We start from the raw sequence: 19,246 nt of genomic DNA on the forward strand, positions 1-19,246 counted from the left end.
CCCCCAATTTACTCTCGCCATCTGGCCACTGGCCCGCTGAGCCCAAAGGCGCCGGTGTGGGAGGGCAGGCCGGACGGAGGGACCGGTTCCTCTGCTCAGGGCGTGTGAGACTTTGGGTCGTGGCGGAGAGCGTCGCCGGTCTCCCTCTGGGCGTTGGTGGCCGGTGACTCAGAGCTTTGCTCCCGCGCCCGCCCCGCCCCTCCGCCCGCCCCGCCTCCTGAGGGAGGATCCTCGCCCTCGTCTCCGCCCCAGTCTCCGGGGCGGGCCGGAGCCTGAGGAAGAGGAAGGGGACGAGGACAACGAGCGACTGGGCGGCGGAGGACGAGGAGGAGGAAGAGGAGGCCGAGCAACAAGATGGCCCCTGCTGCAGGAGCAGCCTCAGCAGCAGCAGGTGGGAGGCCGGAGGCGGTGCTGGCGGTGGCGGCGGCAGCCGTGGCCCGGCGGCCTGGGACAGAATCAGAGTCAACGGTGGCCTCGGCGGCGGCGGCGGCTGCCGCGGCGGTGGCGACGGCCGCGGGGACTCGGAGCTGAGAGGAGCTGCTGCTCGGACCAGCGCGGTGAGCGAGCGGCGGGCGGCGACTTGGGGAGCGGGGCTGCCGCGGCCGGGGCCTCAGTCGGGAACAATAGGCAGCTGTGGTCGTGAAGGGTTTGTCCTCGCCCGCCCTCTGCTCCTCCGCGGCAGCGGCCGCCTGGCCGGCCCCAGGCTCCTCAGGGCCCCCGCCGGCTGCTCTGGGGCTTGTCAGTGGCCGGCGTCCTTTAGGCCTCAGGCCTCTGCATGCCGCCTGGAGGGCCTGTCGGGGTAGGTAGGCCGAGAGGGGGGCGAAGGGAGGCTCGGACGAGAGGGAGGGGGCGAAAGGGCTCCCTGGCTCCTCTGGTACTCCCAGGGCCTGGGCCAGGCGGGGAGTGCGCACGGGAACTGCTTTTTGGACCCCTCGTCTGTGGGGGTGGGGGAGGGCGAAGGCGTCTGTAAACAGGCGCCGCCTCGGCCTCCCAGCACCTCAGGGCTGCTTCCTCCCCCAGCCCCTGAAGCGCTCCCCTTCTTTGGCTAAGTGGATTTCACGGTGTCTGTTTCCCTGAAGCCCCTGGAGATCTAGCCTGGTAGTCTTCTCCCTGCTGGCGATGGGAAAATTGTGTGTGTGCAGGTGTCTTTAAAAAACAAAACAAAACAAAACAAAAAAACAAATGCAACAAAAACATACAAAATGTGGTTATCGATAAAGGATGGAGTGGTAAGGGATGCGCCTCTCTAAACATCTCTAAGCATCGGTTCTGTAAACATCAGTTATGCCCGCGTCCCAGGTGAGAGTGGATTGAAACAAGGGTTCTTTTGGAACAGTAATAATACAACTCTTGACATACCAGAATAGCCTATGAAACTGGAAACAAACACTTACTGGCAACGCGGAGACAAACTGTAATGTTTAAAGAGGACTTTTATTCCAGCTAGGCGTTTTCAATTACTAACGTGCAGTATAAGAAGCAACATTAACTAGCATAAAGTGGACCTCAGGAAGCACTTTTAAAGGAGACAGAGGTGGTTCATCTCCGGCCGTAGAGCTTCTAGTGCCTTGTCTCGTGTTTCAGTAGTTTTTCCTGAAACTGTTCAAGACCAGTCTTTTCTCTGAGTTTGAAATTTGATTTCGTTTTTGTTTGTTCTTGTTTTATTTTGCGACGGAGTCTTGCTCTGTCACCCAGGCTGGAGTGCAGTGGCACAATCTCGGCTCACTGCAGCCTCCACTTCCCGGATTCAAGCGATTCTCCTGCCTCACCATTCAGAGTAACTGGGATTACAGGTGCCCGCCACCACGCCCGGCTGATTTTTGTATTTTTGGTAGGGACGGGGTTTCACCATGTTGGCCAGGCTGGTCTGGAACTCCTGACCTCAAGTCATCTGCCCTCCTCCGCCTCCCAAAGTGCTAGGATTACAGGCGTGAGCCTCCTCGCTCAGCCTTAAACTTAATTTTTCAAGGTTTCTACCACATTTTCTTACAAGTGAGGGAAAAGGTGGATTTATTTCTAAAGTACTTTCTACCTATGTATGCAGAAATTTATATTAAAATTACTTGGATACATCCAAGGAGATTGCTTTTCACTTGTTAACATTCAACTGCAAGGCCTAAGGGTTATAGGTTGTGTTCTTTTCAGCACTGACCTTTGCTGAAAAGATGCCAGTTAATATCTTTCACTTCTTCTAAGGGTAAATTTCTAAGTAGAATTGGGCCAAGTCTGTTATAATTAAAAACATTATAAGGAGCACTAGTCTAGTTCTTAGTTCTTCCACAACAGTTGGTACTGAATAGACTAGCAATTGAATAAACATAAAGGTTGAATTATCTTGTTTAGGATTTGAAGTATAGTGAATGAATATCAATATTGACCTTCATTTTATGCTTAGCATAAATAATGTTGGAGATGTTTGATTTTTTGAATGATGGAGAAATAACAACTTTCTATGGCTCCTGATGCTGTGACTTTTTTGCAGATATTTCAGAAAGGACAGCGTTTTTCAGGTGCTCAAATCTGTGATTTTTTTTTTTCTGTGCTAAATTTTGTTAGGTCAGCACAGATTCCAAGTAAAGTCTGTGTTACAATGATACTTAAATTTATGTGTGGCCCTAAACCTATTAGAACAATAGTAGTAATTCATAGGTTGTAAGTTTTAAGTGGTTCATGTGCTGTGTTATGAAAAAAATGTCACCGTGTTATGTCAAGGGCAGATTTACCTCATATTTAATATCATTTTCCTGAAAATAAATATTTTTAAGTGATAAGGTTTTGTATTTCAGATTGGTTATTGACCCAGTAATTTATGGGCTTAGTCTGGGTCCGTATTTCTGTTTAATAGAAAAAAAATTTAGGGAATTGTTTTTATTTATTTTGTGTCAAAACAGTTTTAAGATATGATCCCTCAACCGTCCCGTCTTCAGTATCAATACTTATTACTTAAGTTCACATTTTCTCAGGTAATAAAAATTTACTTCTAAGAAGTTTTGGAACCAGAGCTTAAGAATTAGATTTATATTTTCTTGGTAATATTAAAAGTTAATATATGCTTGATTTATTTGAAGAAATTAAAAAGGGTAATTTTGTACACAACGCCTTTCAGAACATATTTGTTGAATGAATAAAAATATTTAAGCTTCCTCATTATGCTGCAGTATTAGTTCTGTTGTCCTCATTTTTTCATATGAAGAATCTGAAGCTAAGAGTAGCTACGTAACCAGCAAAAAGATCACATAATTAATAGGTAAAAGAGCTTACTCAGACCCAGGTCTTGTGACACAAATTAGATTCTTTGCCACTACCACATGTGTCACAGTTAAACTTTGAAGCATCTTCTGTGTTGACAGATTCCTTTTTTTGCCTGTGAACTTACCCTATTATCATTATTTGTATCCTGTCAGATATCTACTTGTAAGACCAAGAAAGTATTTGTTCATGTGAATCACAAAAGAAACACTTAAACTTTTGTTTTTAGCATATCTGAATGCTATAAAATATAAAAACTCATACTGTTTACATAGGACAGATTTATCATACTGCTGTAATTGTTTTCATGGTTAATTTGTTATATAGGCAATTACTAAATTGTGCCTTTGAAATACTTTATAAATTTTTTTAAATAATTAAAGATATTCAATGATGTTAAAGTTGGGTCAGCTAATATTTGAAGTTCTTAATTTATAATTTTTTTTCTTTAAGCCATAGATAATTTAGAATTCTGCAGTATTTTTCATCTCCAGATCTTAGGGCTTGAAGTGGATTTTGATGGGTCTAATCAGTCCACTCTTGTATATATCTTGAAAATGGTCAGCATCCAACAAAGTGAAGAATAACCTGATAAATGATCCCTGTTTGGTGAACACCTCGGATCAGGATGTTCCTTGGCAGGGTATTCTGACCTGGTTTAGCTTTGGCCCTGTCTGTGCTCAGGGTTCAGGTATTCTTCAGGATTGGGTTCAGAGGGATTAAAATTCTCAGATTGGCCTGTATCAAAACAGTCACAGATTTCAGTCAGCTTTTTCCCAGAACCGTCTCCAAGATTTTTTCTTTTGCGTAATTCTGGAATCTAGGCTGGATTTGGACTAGCTTTAGAGGTTATGATAAAAGATTAATTTTGTCAGGCATTTATACAAAGGAGTTTTTCTTACTACAGAGTTTCTTAAGGTAGATTCCTTCTATTTTTAAAGTGTGACATTTACCAATCTGAAGTAATGTTGCCCTACATCCCCAAGACAGTTAACTTTAGCATATTTATTTCTGTCCATTTTTGGTCAGGATTGTGCCTGTTTATTTCTTATATAATATTCTTGTTTACTTTTTGTTTATTAGATACTTCTTATTAGTTTATAATGTTTTCCTGATTGAGGCTTGGGGAAAGAATTTTCCTCAAATTTAAAGTCACCTTACTTATTTACAGATGTATGTCAGAGCAATATTCTTTTGACAATTATCAAGCATTTTAGCAATGCTATATATATATATGTATGAATGAATGACAGAGTCATTCATGGTCTGTCACCCAGGCTGGAGTGCAGTGGCATTATCATAGCTCACTTCAGCCTCAAACTCCTTGTTTTAAGTGATATTCCTGCCTTACTGGCTACTTTTTTTTATTTTTATTATTTTTATAGAGATGGCATTTTGCTATGTTGCCCAGGGTGGTCTCAAACTCCTGGGCGCAAGTGATCCTCCCACCTCTGCCTCCCAAAGTGCTGAGATTACAGGCATAGCAATGTTTTAAACTGACACTGGTATACCTTCACTGATTATTACTGTGCACATGTGGTAATAATTTAACTTATAATTGCATTTTATCTAAAAAATTTCCAAGATCTAAATAGCATTTGAACATGGTAGCAGTTTTGTTTTTTTTGGTTTTTTTTGGTTTTTTTTGAGGAAGAAAAGAGTTCTAAAGGGATCAGTTTTATCTACAGATTAACATAATTTTTTTATTGAGGTTAAGTCACATAACATAAAATTAACCATTTTAAAGTAAACAGTTTAGGTAGCACTTTGTACATTCACAGTGTTGTTCAACCACCAGCTCTAATTCCAAAACATGTTCATTACCCCAAAAGGAAACACTGTACCCATTAAGCAGTTACTCTGTATTCCCCTCTTCCCTAATCCCTAGCAAAAGCCATTCTGCTTTCTGTCTCTAATTTGAGCCAACTTCGAGGAAGACTACTCTGTACAATTGAAATTGCAGAAAAAACTTTGGGATGTGATTGTTAGGAATAAAAAACCACCTAATTCTTTGCATGCTTCTCTAAGTACAGTAGACATGCTGCCAAGGACTCTTTGTGGAAGAAAAGTTGAGAATCATAGAAGTTTGCAGTTTTGTTTTGATCACCCCAGAGGGTTTTGCTCAAACTCTTAGAGTCATTTGTATTTCTTCATTGGGTTATAAGAACTAAAATTTAATGTTCTATACAAATGTGAACAACTAATACTTAGTCTCCTATCTAGAACTTGTTTGCCTTTTAGGTTTTCTTAATGTATAGAAGAAACTAGGAATATTCACAAAGGATTTATTTGAAGTTACACTGGGAAATGATTTTTAGAATTAGGTTGAAGCTCTTTGATCCCTGTGAATCTAACTTTATGACTATTTTATTCAGCTAATCTTTGAGAATATTTAGAGTTTTGATTTGCCTGACACTCTGCTTTTAATCCCTTGTTGAATAAGTGTTAGAAACCTTGATCTTGGCCCTATACCTGATCACCTCTAAAAACATGAACACTGTTACAAAGGCAGTTGTTTAGTAAGCTTTTTTGGATTGTTTTAATTGGCTGACTGAGGGAGACAAAATTAGGTTTTTTTTTTTCTTTCTAGAATAAAGAGTAATAAACTTGGACTTTAGAGTTACTGCTAAGATTGACATTTCCATTTGGGGCTTTGGAAATATATCGTTATGTTAAATTCAAAATGGTACTTTATCTAATTGAATTGAAATCTTAAAATTTTTCAGAAACAAAAGTCACTTTATGTTCTTAGTAAATATTTCTATTGGGGTTATAGGAGATCTAAGTAGAAAAAAATAATTTTAAATTTTGTTATTAATCTCCGCTCCTTAAGGAAAATTTTATTAATATACATAATTGTAATTTAGTTATAAGAACAACTTAAGTTGAGTGCAGTGGCTCAAGCCTGTAATCCTAGCACTTTGGGAGGCCAAGGCAGGAGGATCTTATGAAGCCAGGAGTTCCAGACCAGCCTGGGCAATAGAGTGAAACCCCACCTCAAAAAAAAAAAAAAAAAAAAAGAAAACTTAAAAAAAGATAAGGAAAAGGATTATATCAGAATATTTAGAACTCTGCAGTAAAATTTCTGGTTTTCTGTAATTTTTTTCAGGAAAATGTCAGCTTTTTGTAAATACATGTTTCTGTGTTTTTATATATGCCTCATTAATTTTTTAGAGTAACATTTAGTGGAAAGCTAATGTACTCAATGAATACATTTAAATTATAAAAATAACTTTTTTTTTTTCGAGACGGAGTCTTGCTCTGTCACCCAGGCTGGAGTGCAATGGCATGATCTTGGCTCACTACAACCTCTGCCTCCTGGGTTCAAGCAATTCTTGTGTCTCAGCCTCCCAAGTAGCTGGGATTACAGACTCACGCCACCATGCCCGGCCAAATTTTGTATTTTCAGTAGAGACGAGATTTCACCGTGTTGGGCAGGCTGGTCTTGAACTCCTGAGCTCAGGTGATCTACCCGCCACAGCCTTCCAGAGTGCTGGGATTATAGACATGAGCCACTGCACCCGGCTGAACTTTTATCTTGAAGTAGATAGTGTCAACAAATACAAAAATAAAAATAATGTCTTTAAATGAGGTGATGTTTAGAGCTATATCCATGAAAAATATGGGATAGGCTAGGAGGCGGTGACTCATACCTGTAATCCCACCACTTTGGGAGGCCGAGGTGGCAGGATCACTTGAGGCCAAGAGTTCCAGACCAGCCTGGCTAACATAGTGAGACCCCATCTGTATTAAAACATATATATATGAAAAATGTGAGGCCAGGTGCGGTGGATCACGCCTGTAATCCCAGAACTTTGGGAGGCTGAGGCGGGTAGATCACGAGGTCAGGAGTCGAAGACCAGCCTGGCCAAGATGGTGAAACCCCATCTCTACTAAAAATACAAAAAAATTAGCCGGGCTTGGTGTCAGGCACCCGTAATCCCAGCCACTCAGGAGGCTGAGGCAGAGAACTGCTTGAACCCAGGAGGTGGAGGAGGTTGCAGTGAGCTGAGATCATGCCACTGCACTCCAGCCTGGGTGACAGAGCGAGACTTGTCTCAAAAAAAAAAAAAAAAAAGAAAGTGTAGTGGAAAACTTTTGAATGAAACAGAATCACTAAATTCTTAGCTTTATTATAGAACAGTATTTATTTTTTATTTTTTTAATTTTTTTCCCTGTTACTGTTCTTTTATACTCACACCCACCTGCTGTCCATCCCCATCTCTAACTAGGCAGCCGCAAATCTAGAACAGTATTTAATTTGTCCAGGTCTCAGTTTAGATTAAGAAGTAGGCCAAAAAAAAAAAAAAAAAAAAAAAGGCCTGTAATTGTCAGAAAAATTAATGAACTAAATCATCTGCACTAACACATTGGTTTAGAAGTTCTCTTGCTTTGTACATAATTCAAGGAATTTGATTATCTATTTTCTCATTCCCACAGCAGATTAAAAGGTGCAAATTAGATGTTGGAGTAGAGCCATATAGGTAGGATGGAGGGCCAGCTGGGTGGCAGGAAAAAAGTCACATTAGCCTGAGGCTGTTTAAAATAGGGACAGCAGTTACCTATACAACACCTCGTTAGCCTCTGAGTATATCATTAACTGTTATATTGTGTTATATATAAAGTATTGCTCCTGATGGAAACGTCATTGTGGGAAAATTATGTTTGTAATTTTGGGAATCATAAACATATATACAGTAGAGTGGTGTATATTAGAATATAGACTTTGCTAAAAAAAAAAAAAGAACATGTACTTTGGAGTCCAGTATATCTAGGTTCTCACCTTTTATGACTTAAGCTTTGTAATTCCTCATCTCCAAAAACAGAAATGGTAATACTTTTCTCTAAAGGTTGTTTGGAAATGTAAATGATAATGTCTTTAGTATAGTACCTGACACCTTTAATAAATGTTATTTTCCTCCTTAAATTCTGTTTAACAAAAATTAGAAAGATATTCATCCAGAATATTTTTGATCAAGTTCTACTGTAAAATGTTAATATAGAAGCTACATATAAAACCTTATATAGTTTAGGGTTAACTGTATGTGTACTTTTAGGAGTGGTAGTCAGAAATGAAGTAATTCTTCATATACCGTTCTCATTTTCTTCCCACATCAGTCTATTTATATGGGCCTATGTTGTTCAATACTGGCCACTAACTATATATGTGGCTATGTAAATCTGAGTTTTTTGAAAGATACTATTTTTTTAGAACAGTTTTGGATTTACAGAAAAATTGCACAAAAAAATACACAGTTCCCATCTATACTGTCCCCCACAGTTTCCTCTGTTAGTATCTTGCATTAGTGTGGTGTGTTGGTTATCATTGATGAACCAGTGTTGATACATTATTAACTAAAGTCCATAGTTCACATTAGGATTTACCCTTTGTGTTGGAGAGTTCTATGGGTTTTGCCAAATGCATAACATTATATATCCACTATTCTAGAATCGTGCAGAATGGTTTCTCTGACCTAAAAATATCCCATGTTCCACTTACTCATCTCTGCCTCGTCCCTCTGAACCCCTGGCTACCACTGATCTTTTTACAGTCATAGTTTTTCCTTTCCACAATATCATGTGGTTGGAATCATAGTATATAGTCCTTTCAGACTGGCATCTTCACTTAACAATATGCATTTAGGTCCCTTCGTCAATATCTTCTTCTTTTGTTTTTGTTTAAAATAGAGATTGGTCTTGAACTCCTGGGCTCAGGCAGCGCTCCTGCCTTGGCCTCCCAAAAGTACTGGGATTATAGGCATGAGCCACCGCGCCTGGCCCTCTTCATGTCTTTTCATGGCTTCACAGTTTATTTATTTTTACCGCTTAATAATATTCCATTGTGGCTGGGCACGGTGGCTCACACCTGTAATCCTAGCACTTTGGGTGGCCAAGGATCACGAGGTCAGGAGATCAAGACCATCCTGGCCAACATGGTGAAACCCCGTCTGTACTAAAAATACAAAAATTAGCCACACGTGGTGGTGTGCGCCTGTAGTCCCAGCTGCTTGGGAGGCTGAGGCAGGAGAATCGCTTGAACCCGGGTGGCGGAGGTTGCAGTGAGCTGAGATCACGCCACTACACTCCAGCCTGGCGACAGAGTGAGACTGTGTCTCAAAAAAATATATATATAATAATAATAATATTCCATTGTATGGATACATTTAAATTTTATTTAAAATTTAAAATCTAATTCCTCCGTCTCACCAGCACATTTCAAGAGCTCAATAGCCACATGTACCTAGTGGCTACCATATTGGAAAGCACTGATCTATATGATTCCCCCAAGGTTCAATTCTCCACTTCCATTCACTCTCATGGAGAACTTTCCTGTTTATATGATCTCAATTTTTCCTCAAGCCTACATTTTCAATGCATTATCTATTTTGTTTTGTTGCTTGTACTATCAGCAACCCTCAATTGGATATTTAAAATCCTTTACTCCCCCAAAGAACCATCCTTTTCAAATGTTGTCCATTATAGTATGGTTTCCTAGGTTTTCCATCACAGCATCATCTCTTTTTAGTCTGCTCTTCTTTTTTTTTAATTTTCTATAATTTTATTTTGTTTTTGATCCTTCATTTTTTAAAAAATTTTATTTTATGTGGCAGTGTTCTATAATAGTCTGATCCTTTTTGTCCTTAAAATCTGGAGTCATCTTTTTGTTTTTTATTTTCCTCTAACCCTTTTGAATATTTAGCAGAGGTGTGCAGATCTCAGCACTAATAAATGGCAGAGTTGGTATTAGAATCTAGAGCTCCTTATTCTAGTTCTTTGTTTTCTTTTCTTTTCTTTTTTTTTTTTTCTTGAGACAGAGTCTTACTCTTGTTGCCCAGGCTGGAGTGCAGTGGCGTGATCTTGGCTCACTGCAAGCTCTGCCTCCCAGGTCCACGCCATTCTCCTGCCTCAGCCTCCCGAGTAGCTGGGACTCCAGGCGCCCGCCACCACACCCAGCTAATTTTTTTGTATTTGTAGTAGAGACAGTATTTCATCGTGTTAGCCAGGATTGTCTCGATCTCCTGACCTCGTGATCTGCCCACCTCGGCCTCCCAAAGTGCTGGGAGTACAGGCGTGAGCCACCGTGCCCGGCCCTAGTTCTTTCTTGGGATCACCACTAGTTGGGGCTACTTTTAGAAGTTATTTTGAAGAGGGTTTTGGAGACTGATTATGTATTATGTGACTTAAAATATCTTTATAAGTTAAATCTATAGAAGCTATAGCTATAGATTTCATAAACATATTATTTATAATTCTTTAAACAATTAGAAACTAAAATGAGGAAATTTATCCTAATCAGCTAAATAGCTGATTCTCTCGATGGAAAAATATTTGTCCCTTCATATGTTACCTATTTTATTTTATGAGACAGAGTCTCACTCTGTTGCCCAGGCTAGAGTGCAGTGGAGGGATCAGGGCTCACTGCAGCCTTGACCTCCCAGGCTCAAGTGATCCACTCACCTCAGGCCACCCCTGCCACCTCATCCCCACCTGGTAGCTGGGACTACAGGTGCATGCCAGCACACCCTGCTAATTTTTGTATTTTTTGTAGAGACGGCGTCTCGCTGTGTTGCCCAGGCTGGTCTCAAACTTCTGGGCTCAAGCTATCTGTCTGCCTCAGTCTCCCAAACTGCTGGGATTAGTCATGAGCTACCGTGCCTGGCTGTGACCCATTTTAGATGAAAAAAACTAATTTTCAATGCTAATACGAATTGGTTGTTAAAGGTGAATAGAATTAAACTGAACATTACTGACATCCTAAATCCTTTATTGGCCATAATTTACCTTTGGATTCTATTCAAACTACACTTTGATCTGTAGAGCCCAAATTGGTTACTATATGAACTTGCATCTTCCTAAACTCATCATGTTAAAAATTTTCACAGCTTGAAAAATGGAGGTCCTCATACCAGTCTCTTAATTTTCTTTTGCGGTAAGCTGTCCCTCTGCTTAGTCCTTGACTAAAAATAATCGTACTGCTTATGGTCTTGATTTGACTTTTCTGTATACTGGTTACACTGGCTCAAAAGTCCATTTTTGTGGAGACTCTTTTAAAGAGTAGTAGTCTTCTACATTCAAGTACTGTACTTGAAAAAAAAAACACCTGGATTTCAGCTTTCATTTAGAAATGCTTTCCCTGTAATTACTACTTTTAAAACCCATATTTTATATGTCAATTTTTACATTAATTACCTCATTGATAGCAGTTTTTGAATGGTTTTAGTTAAAACTGTCAATCTTCTTTGCTTGAATCTAGCCTCTCATTAAGTTTATCAAAAACTTTAAAAAGTAAATGTAAGACTCTTCATATAGTGTTTTTTTTTTGAGTTATGGATTCTTTGGATTTATTCATTATCTGAGTTAGTTTTTTCAGAAATGTCTTATTTTGTAGGTCTGCGGTTGATGAAAACCTGCCCATGAGGGCACAAAAGACTCTTCCAGTTTATTCTATCACTATAAAATAGAATTTGATGGGTTTTGAAGTAAGAAAATTCTTAGAATAGAAAATAGGATGGTAAATCTCTTTAAATGCACGTGAGTAATTAGAATATCATAAGGCTAGTACAGATAATATTCTTACAAAGGCATCCATAAATAACGAAGTGGTAGCACCTATTCCCCCATGATTGACATTCATTAATTAATCCATTGTACCCAGAGTTTTAAGATGAAAAGCTTTAAGTACCTTCTTCCCCTCATGAGTAATTGCTCCTCAGTGAACATATTCTATGCTTATTGCCATTTGAATATCCTTTTCTGTTCAAGTGTATCATCCTTTTTAAAAATTGAGTTGTCATGGAAGAATTTGATGTAGGTAAGTGACTATCAGCTGTGAGGAAGGTAGAGGAAGGCAAGAACTATCCTGAGGACAGAGATCCGTTAAACGGTTGCTGTGTGGTCAGGTGTGATGGCTCACAATACCAGCACTTTGGGAGGCCAAGGCAGGAGGATCGCTTGAGTCTAGGAGTTTGCAACCAGCCTGGGCAATATTGTGAGACCCCATCTATAAAAAAAATTGAAAAAACAGCCAGACATGGTGGTGCATGCCTGTAGTCCAGCTACTGGGGAGACTGAGGTGGGAGGATTGCTTGAGCTTGGGAGGTTGAGGCTATGGTGAGCTCTGATCATGCTACTGCATTCTAGCCTGGGTGACAGAGTGAGACCTTGTCTCAAAAATTAAAAAAAGAAAAAAAAGGTTGTTGTGTGATCTAGGTGATGAGACTGTATTCTGTATGAGGGCAAGGACTTTATTTCATTCAGGACTATATCAGTTTCTGGGACACTGGCACATAGTAGATGCTCAATAAGTAGTTTTTGAATGAATGACTAAGGGCCTCAATCAAGAAAGTGGAGATGAAAAGGAAATTATAGATACAAGAGGTAACTTATTATTATCATTTTACTTATTTTTAATTTTTGTGGGTACACAGTAGGTATGTATATTTATGGAAGTTTTTTTTTAATGGAAGGAAAAAGTGAGGACATCAGGCATGATTACCAGAAATGTACATTGTCTAGTGGTATCACTAAAGAAAGATTACAGAAGGAATCACCAGCTCAAAAATAAGAATGAATTTAGTTGCCAAGTGACCAGCATATTACCTAACATCTCTGTTACAGTGTTCTCGGCCCTAAAATTAATAATGAGACCAAATAGGCTCATTGCGAGGATGAAGTGTATGCATGTGATCCACATAAAAGACTTCCTGGCACATAGAGTGTACTCAAAAATAGTTAAATATAGAAACAAAAATCTGTTTGTTTGTTTTTGAGACTGAGTCTTGTTCTGTGGCCCAGGCTATAGTGCAGTGGCACGATCTCGGCTCACTGCAACCTCTGCCTCCCGGGTTCAAGTGATTCTCGTGCCTCAGCCTTCCAAGTAGCTGGGACTACAGACGTGTGCCACCATACCCAGCTAATTTTTTGTGTTTTTAGTAGAGACGGGTTCACCATGTTGGCTGGGCTGGTCTTGAACTTCTAACCTCAAGTGATCTACCCGCCTTGGCCTCCCAAAATGCTGGGATTACAGACATGAGCCACCATGCCTGGCCCACTTTTAAGGAGCTAATATTTCAGTAGTGGTGGGTATACGCTGTAACAAAATAAATATAAAACATAGATGTTGGATGAGAAGTATTGTTGAGAAAAATTAATCAGGAAAGAGATGGGAAGCATGCAGTTTAACGTGTGGTTGGACAGCAGAGGGCTGGGGAGGGATTGAGATTGGGGCATCTATTTGAAATAAGGTGATCAGGGAAGGCCTTCTCTGAAGGAATTCATATATTAATGCCTATATAGAAATGGGGAGAAGGTTCAGGGTTGGAGGAAGAGTAGGACAAACTATATTCTTAAGCAGGGTCCCTGTTTTTACCGAGCAGTAAATAGACTTATCTGTTTATTGTGCAATCCACAGTGGTTAGACTTATCTCAACCTTTCATTTCCTCTTCTCTATAACATGCACACTATACAAACCTAAGCATGAATTTAATCCCTGAAAAATCATCATTACATATTTTGGAGGAAGTGTCATATTTGATTCTGATACAGCAGCAGCCAGTCAGTAGGTTCTCTATCATTCGCAACTACTTGGGAATCAGCAAAACATCTTTTTTTTTTCAGACAAAGTCTCACTCTGTTGCCCAGGCTGGAGTGCAGTGGTGCAATCTTGGCTCACTGCAACCTCCACCTCCTGGGTTTGAGTGATTCTCCTACCTCAGCCTCTCAGGTAGCTGGGATTACAGGCGCCCGCCACCATGCCTGGCTAATTTTTGTGTTTTTAGTAGAGATGGGGTTTCGCCATGTTGGCCAGGCTGGTCTCAAACTCCTGACCTCAGGTGATCTGCTGGCCTTGGCCTCCCAAAGTGCGGGATTACAGGTGTGAGCCACCGCACCCAGCCAGAACATCCCCTTTTACAATTTATTTCCTGTTTCAAACCACTTTATAGAAAGATAAAATAATAATACAGTATAAACAAGATACATTGTGGCTATAGGATTCTGTGTTTGGAGTTCATGTAGCAATTTTTTCATTCTTTTAAACCCTTCAAAATGGAATTTTGCTTATATTTTGCAATAGTAGTTGAGAAATAATTCTAAAATGGTAAATGAATCAGCTCCTCCTCTTCCTCCTTCTCTTCCTCCTCCTCCCTTCCCCTCTTCTGCTTCTTCCTCTGCTGCTGCTTCTGCTTCCTTCTTTCTTCTTTTCTAAGCACTGTTTTTCAAGTATCTGCAATTAAAAGTCTCTGTGACATTGTTTTCTGGAAATAGTTTGAATTCTAGGAGGCATATTTCAAAACAAAACAAAGTAATGAAATGTCCTTAAGACCTAAGAGATTATGGGGAAATACATTTTAAAAATATTGATGTTATTGCTATTATTATTATTAAATATACTAGGTTTTTAATGCAAATAAAATTTCTAGGTCAGAATATATAATTAGATATGTACCTGTTGTGAATACATCTACATGTTTCTAGAATTAGTCAGAACATGATGGCAGCCACCAAATGCCACAAGGAAGTCTAAAGCACAGGATCATAGGGAAAAAGAAATAGAAGCAAGTAATAGGAGCAAGAAGCAAGTAATAAGAGACTTAGTGTGTGACACATATGCTGTGTGATGCATACACTGTTTTCTTGAGTAAAGAGGAGATTTTTGTCTACTTTTTTATTGACACCCATTTTTGTTCCTTCCAGTTCAGCATGATAAATCTGCTGCATTCAAAATCTACAAGTCATCATTGCTCCAAAAATAAGTTCATAAAGGGTAGCTTCCTAACTGTGATCATTTTAACTGGAGTGCTTTGTAACAGTTTAAAATGTAGTAAATGCTGGGAAAAAAAATCTAACAAAAATAATATTGTGTGGGCCGGACGCAGTGGCTCACACCTGACATCCTACTGATCTGGGAGGCTGAGGTAGGAGGATCACTTGAGGTCAGGAGTTTAAGACCAGCCTGGGCAATATAGCCCATATCTACAAAAATTGTAAAAAGTAGCCAGGCATGGTGGCCCATGCTCATAGTCCCAGCTCCTCAGGAGACGGAGGTGGGAGGGTCGTTTGAACCCAGGAGTTCGAGGCTGCAGTGAGCCATGATCATGCCACTGCACTCCAGCCTCGGTGATAAAGCAAGACCCTGACTCAAATAATAACAACAACAACAACAACATTGCGTGAAAGAACCAGGTACAAAAGAATACATACTGATGATTCCGTTATATAGATTTTTTTTTGAGATGGAGTCTCGCTTTGTCGCCCAGGCTGGAGTGCAGTGGTGTGATCTCGGCTCACTGCAAGCTCCGCCTCCCGGGTTCACGCCATTCTCCTGCCTCAGCCTCCCGAGTAGCTGGAACTACAGGCGTCCACCAGCATGCCCAGCTAATTTTTTTGTATTTTTAGTAGAGACAGTATTTCCCCGTGTTAGCCAGGATGGTCTCGATCTCCTGACCTCGTGATCTGCCTGCCTTGGCCTCCCAAAGTGCTAGGATTACAGGCGTGAGCCACTGAGCCCGGCCTGTTATATAGAATTTTAAACCAGGCAAGACTAACCTATTGTGTTAGGAGTTAGGATGGTAGTGATATTTGGGGAAGAATAAAGGAGTAATCATTGGGAGGGATGGTGAGGGGGCATTTTGAGATGCTGATAATGTATGTCTTAAGTATGCAGGTATGCTCACTTTGTGACAATTCGTTGAACTAAACACTCTTGATCTGTATGTATGTTACACTTCATCTTAAAATATCAGTAAGGTGTCTGAAGATATATGATTCATTTTATTTTATTTCCCTTCTCATTTCTCAGTGAAATATTTTAACAAAATCTTCAAGACAAAGTTATCCTTTTGGTTCTCTTCAAAAGAAATACAGTAGTTGCTGCTGCAACCTAATTTTTTCTTTTTAATAAGCAAGTAGGTTTATACAGTTCCAGAGTTCCTACTTAAAACCAGTCATGCTCAGATTAAACCCAAAACAGGCATCATTTAATTTATATCTTTAATTATGGCTGACTAATAATTATTAAAAAGTATAATAAAAAGTTACAAGTGCTCAAAGTTGGAAGGCATGGTGTTATAGTGGAAAAAATACAGGTTTTGGAGTCAGATAGATGTGGGTTCAAATTATGACTAAATCAGTAAGTTAGCTGAGTAACTGAGTTTTCTTTCCTTCCTTCATCAGTAAAGTAGAGGTAATAATATCTATGTCAGAAGGTTGTTGTTGGAAAGATTAAATGAGATAGTGACTGGCAGCCACACGCCCTTCTTTTCCTCCTACAGTTTCAAGATAGAGAAAATATTTGGGGAGTATATGAAGATAGTTGTAGGTAGGTAAAAAGTATAACTTGCTGAAGATGACCAACCTTAGCTGATGATGGTAAAGAACAGTCTTTATTTATTTATTTATTTGTTTTGAGATGGAGTTTCACTCTTGTTCCCTAGGCTGGAGTGCAGTGGCGTGATCTAAGGTCACTGCAACCTCCGCCTCCTAGGTTCAAGCAATTCTCCCGCCTCAGCCTCCCAAGTAGCAGGGATTACAGGCACCCACCACCACATCTGGCTTACTTACTGTATTTTTAGTAGAGACGGGGTTTTGTCATGTTGGCCAGGTTGGTCTCGAACTCCTGACCTCAGGTGATCCACCTGCCTTGGCCTTCCAAAGTGCTGGGATTACAGGCATGAGCCACCGCGCCCGGCCAGGAATGGTCTTTAGATTGTCACCAGTAAGGACTGACAACATCTAACTTGGAAACACATGAAACATTATCAGTATTAAGAGTTAATAATGCTACTTTGGCACATCAACATAGAGGACTGTTGCATGGATCACAGCTTAAGTATGTTGAGCTGGATTATGATACATTTTAGATAGGTTTAAATTAAGCACAAATGGTACATATTTTTAAGTCAAAAGGGATTCATTGCCCATGTTGTGCTTTGAAAATGTATCCTTTTGTTTTTCTGTTACTGATAATTTATGATGCAGGATTGAGGAGCCAAATTTAGGCATGTTGTGTTTGTGAAGGTCCATCAGTATCTCAGTGATTTTTAGAGCTATGTTCTGTCTAAAAGGTTATCATTCAATTGAGAGAAGCTTTCAAATTCCTACGTCAATATTATGTTTTCTCAAAAGACTATAATGAAATTTATATATGTAAAACTATCTTAATTATATAATCACCAGATAATCTATTATTAAATAACAAACCACTCCAAAATTTAGCTGCTTAAAACAACCATTTTATTCGCTTACAATTCTGTGAGTCAGCAATTTGGACTGAGTTTAGTTTGGTAGTTCTGCTAGTCTCCCCTGAGGCCACTTGTGTAGCTACAATCATCTGACAGCTCAAATTAGGACTGGTTTTAGGGATCTGAGCTGTTATAAAACAGCTCTTCTTTGTTTCGTGTACTCTTGTCCTCAGACAAGCTAGTTCAAGCTTCCTGCAAAGTCTCTTGAGACCTAGGCTCTGAAACTCTCCCAGCATCACTTCTGTTGCATGGGACTGTTGAAAGTAAGTCAGGGCCACCCAGGTTGAAGGATGGGGGAAATAGACCCCATGTCACTATTTTCTCTATGGTTTTTAATACTTAGGAAGCTGTCCTATATATGTTAGCAAATCTATCAAGCTGGAGTATTCACGTATTCTCTAATAGAAAGTCAACTGACTCCTGTCCCCCTGCCCACCCCCCTCTAAAAAAAGCTTTTGGGCTAATGGGAAACTGTTGGGGAAGAAACCTAGGGCCTTTGCATGTTACTCTGAATGGTAAGACCCTATCTTCCCTGGCAGTTTCCCATTAGCCCGATAGACGTTTTTCTTTTCTCTCTTTTGTGATCTCGGCTCACTGCAACCTCCGCCTCCTGGGTTCAAGCAGTTCTCCTGCCTCAGCCTCCCTAGTAGCTGGGATTACAGGCACCTGCCACTATGCCCAGCTAATTTTTTTTTTTTTGTATTTTTAGTAGAGATGGGGTTCCACCATGTTGGTCAGGCTGGTCTCGAACCCCTGACCTCAGGTGATCCACCTGCCTCGGCCTCCCGGAGTGCCTGGATTATAGGTGTGAGCCACTGCCCCTGGCCCTGCCAAGTGACATTCTCTTAGAGAACACGTAAATACTCCAGCTTGATTGATTTGCTAACCTATATAGGATAACATATGTATTTGTGTATTAAAACCATAGAGAAAATAGGGCCAGGCACAGTGGCTCACGCCTGTAACTTCAACAATTTTGGAGGCTGAGATGGGAGAACACTTGAGCCCAGGAGTTTGAGACTGGCCTGGGCAACATTGTGAGATCTCATTTCTACTAAAAATTTTTAAAAAACTAACCAGGTGTGTTGGTGCACGCCTATAGTCCTGGCTACTTGGGAGGCTGAAGTAAGAGGATCACTTAAGCCCAGAAGGGTGAGACTTGAGGCTGCAGTGAGCAGTGATTGTGCTGCTGACTGCAGTCTGGATGACAGAGCAAGACCCTGTCTCAAAAAATAAAAATAAAAATAAAAATAAATAATATATAATAATTAATAATATAATTATATATGATATATAATATATATTTAATAATTGTAAAAGATTAAAAAAAACTTCAGTGACTGACATACCAGTTACTGTGATAAAAGCATGGGGAATTGCCGGGCGCAATGGCTTGTGCCTGTAATCTCAGCACTTTGGGAGGCCGAGGTGGGCAGATCACAAGATCAGGAGATCAAGACCATCCTGGCTAACACGGTAAAACCCCGTCTCTACTAAAAATACAAAAAATTAGTAGGGTGTGGTGGCGGGCTCCTGTAGTCCCAGCTACTCGGGAGGCTGAGGCAGGAGAATGGCGTGAAACCCGCGAGGTGGAGCTTGCAGTGAGCTGAGATTGTGCCACTACACTCCAGCCTAGGGGACACAGAGAGACTCCGTCTCAAAAAAAAAAAAAAAAAAAACAAAAATTCTCTGATTTTCAGGAACTTACAGTCTAGTTATTATAGCCTAGCTTTGCTGTATTAGGGATGTTTGTTAC

At 40.2% G+C, this 19,246-nt stretch overlaps 1 protein-coding gene across 6 annotated transcripts in view; it reads left to right on the forward strand.

Moving 5' to 3' along the window:
- The first annotated feature begins 272 nt into the window (after positions 1-272).
- Positions 273-19,246, forward strand: part of RC3H1 (ring finger and CCCH-type domains 1) — a 95,762-nt gene continuing 76,788 nt past the window's right edge. For all 6 annotated transcript variants that reach the window (XM_063648474.1, XM_063648476.1, XM_063648479.1 and 3 more), the window contains exon 1: positions 273-391. The gene's annotated coding sequence lies outside the window, so the exon portion shown is untranslated. The remainder of the gene's footprint in view (positions 392-19,246) is intronic.

The sequence above is a fragment of the Pongo pygmaeus genome, chromosome 1, assembly GCF_028885625.2.
Source record: "Pongo pygmaeus isolate AG05252 chromosome 1, NHGRI_mPonPyg2-v2.0_pri, whole genome shotgun sequence".
NCBI lineage: Eukaryota > Metazoa > Chordata > Mammalia > Primates > Hominidae > Pongo > Pongo pygmaeus.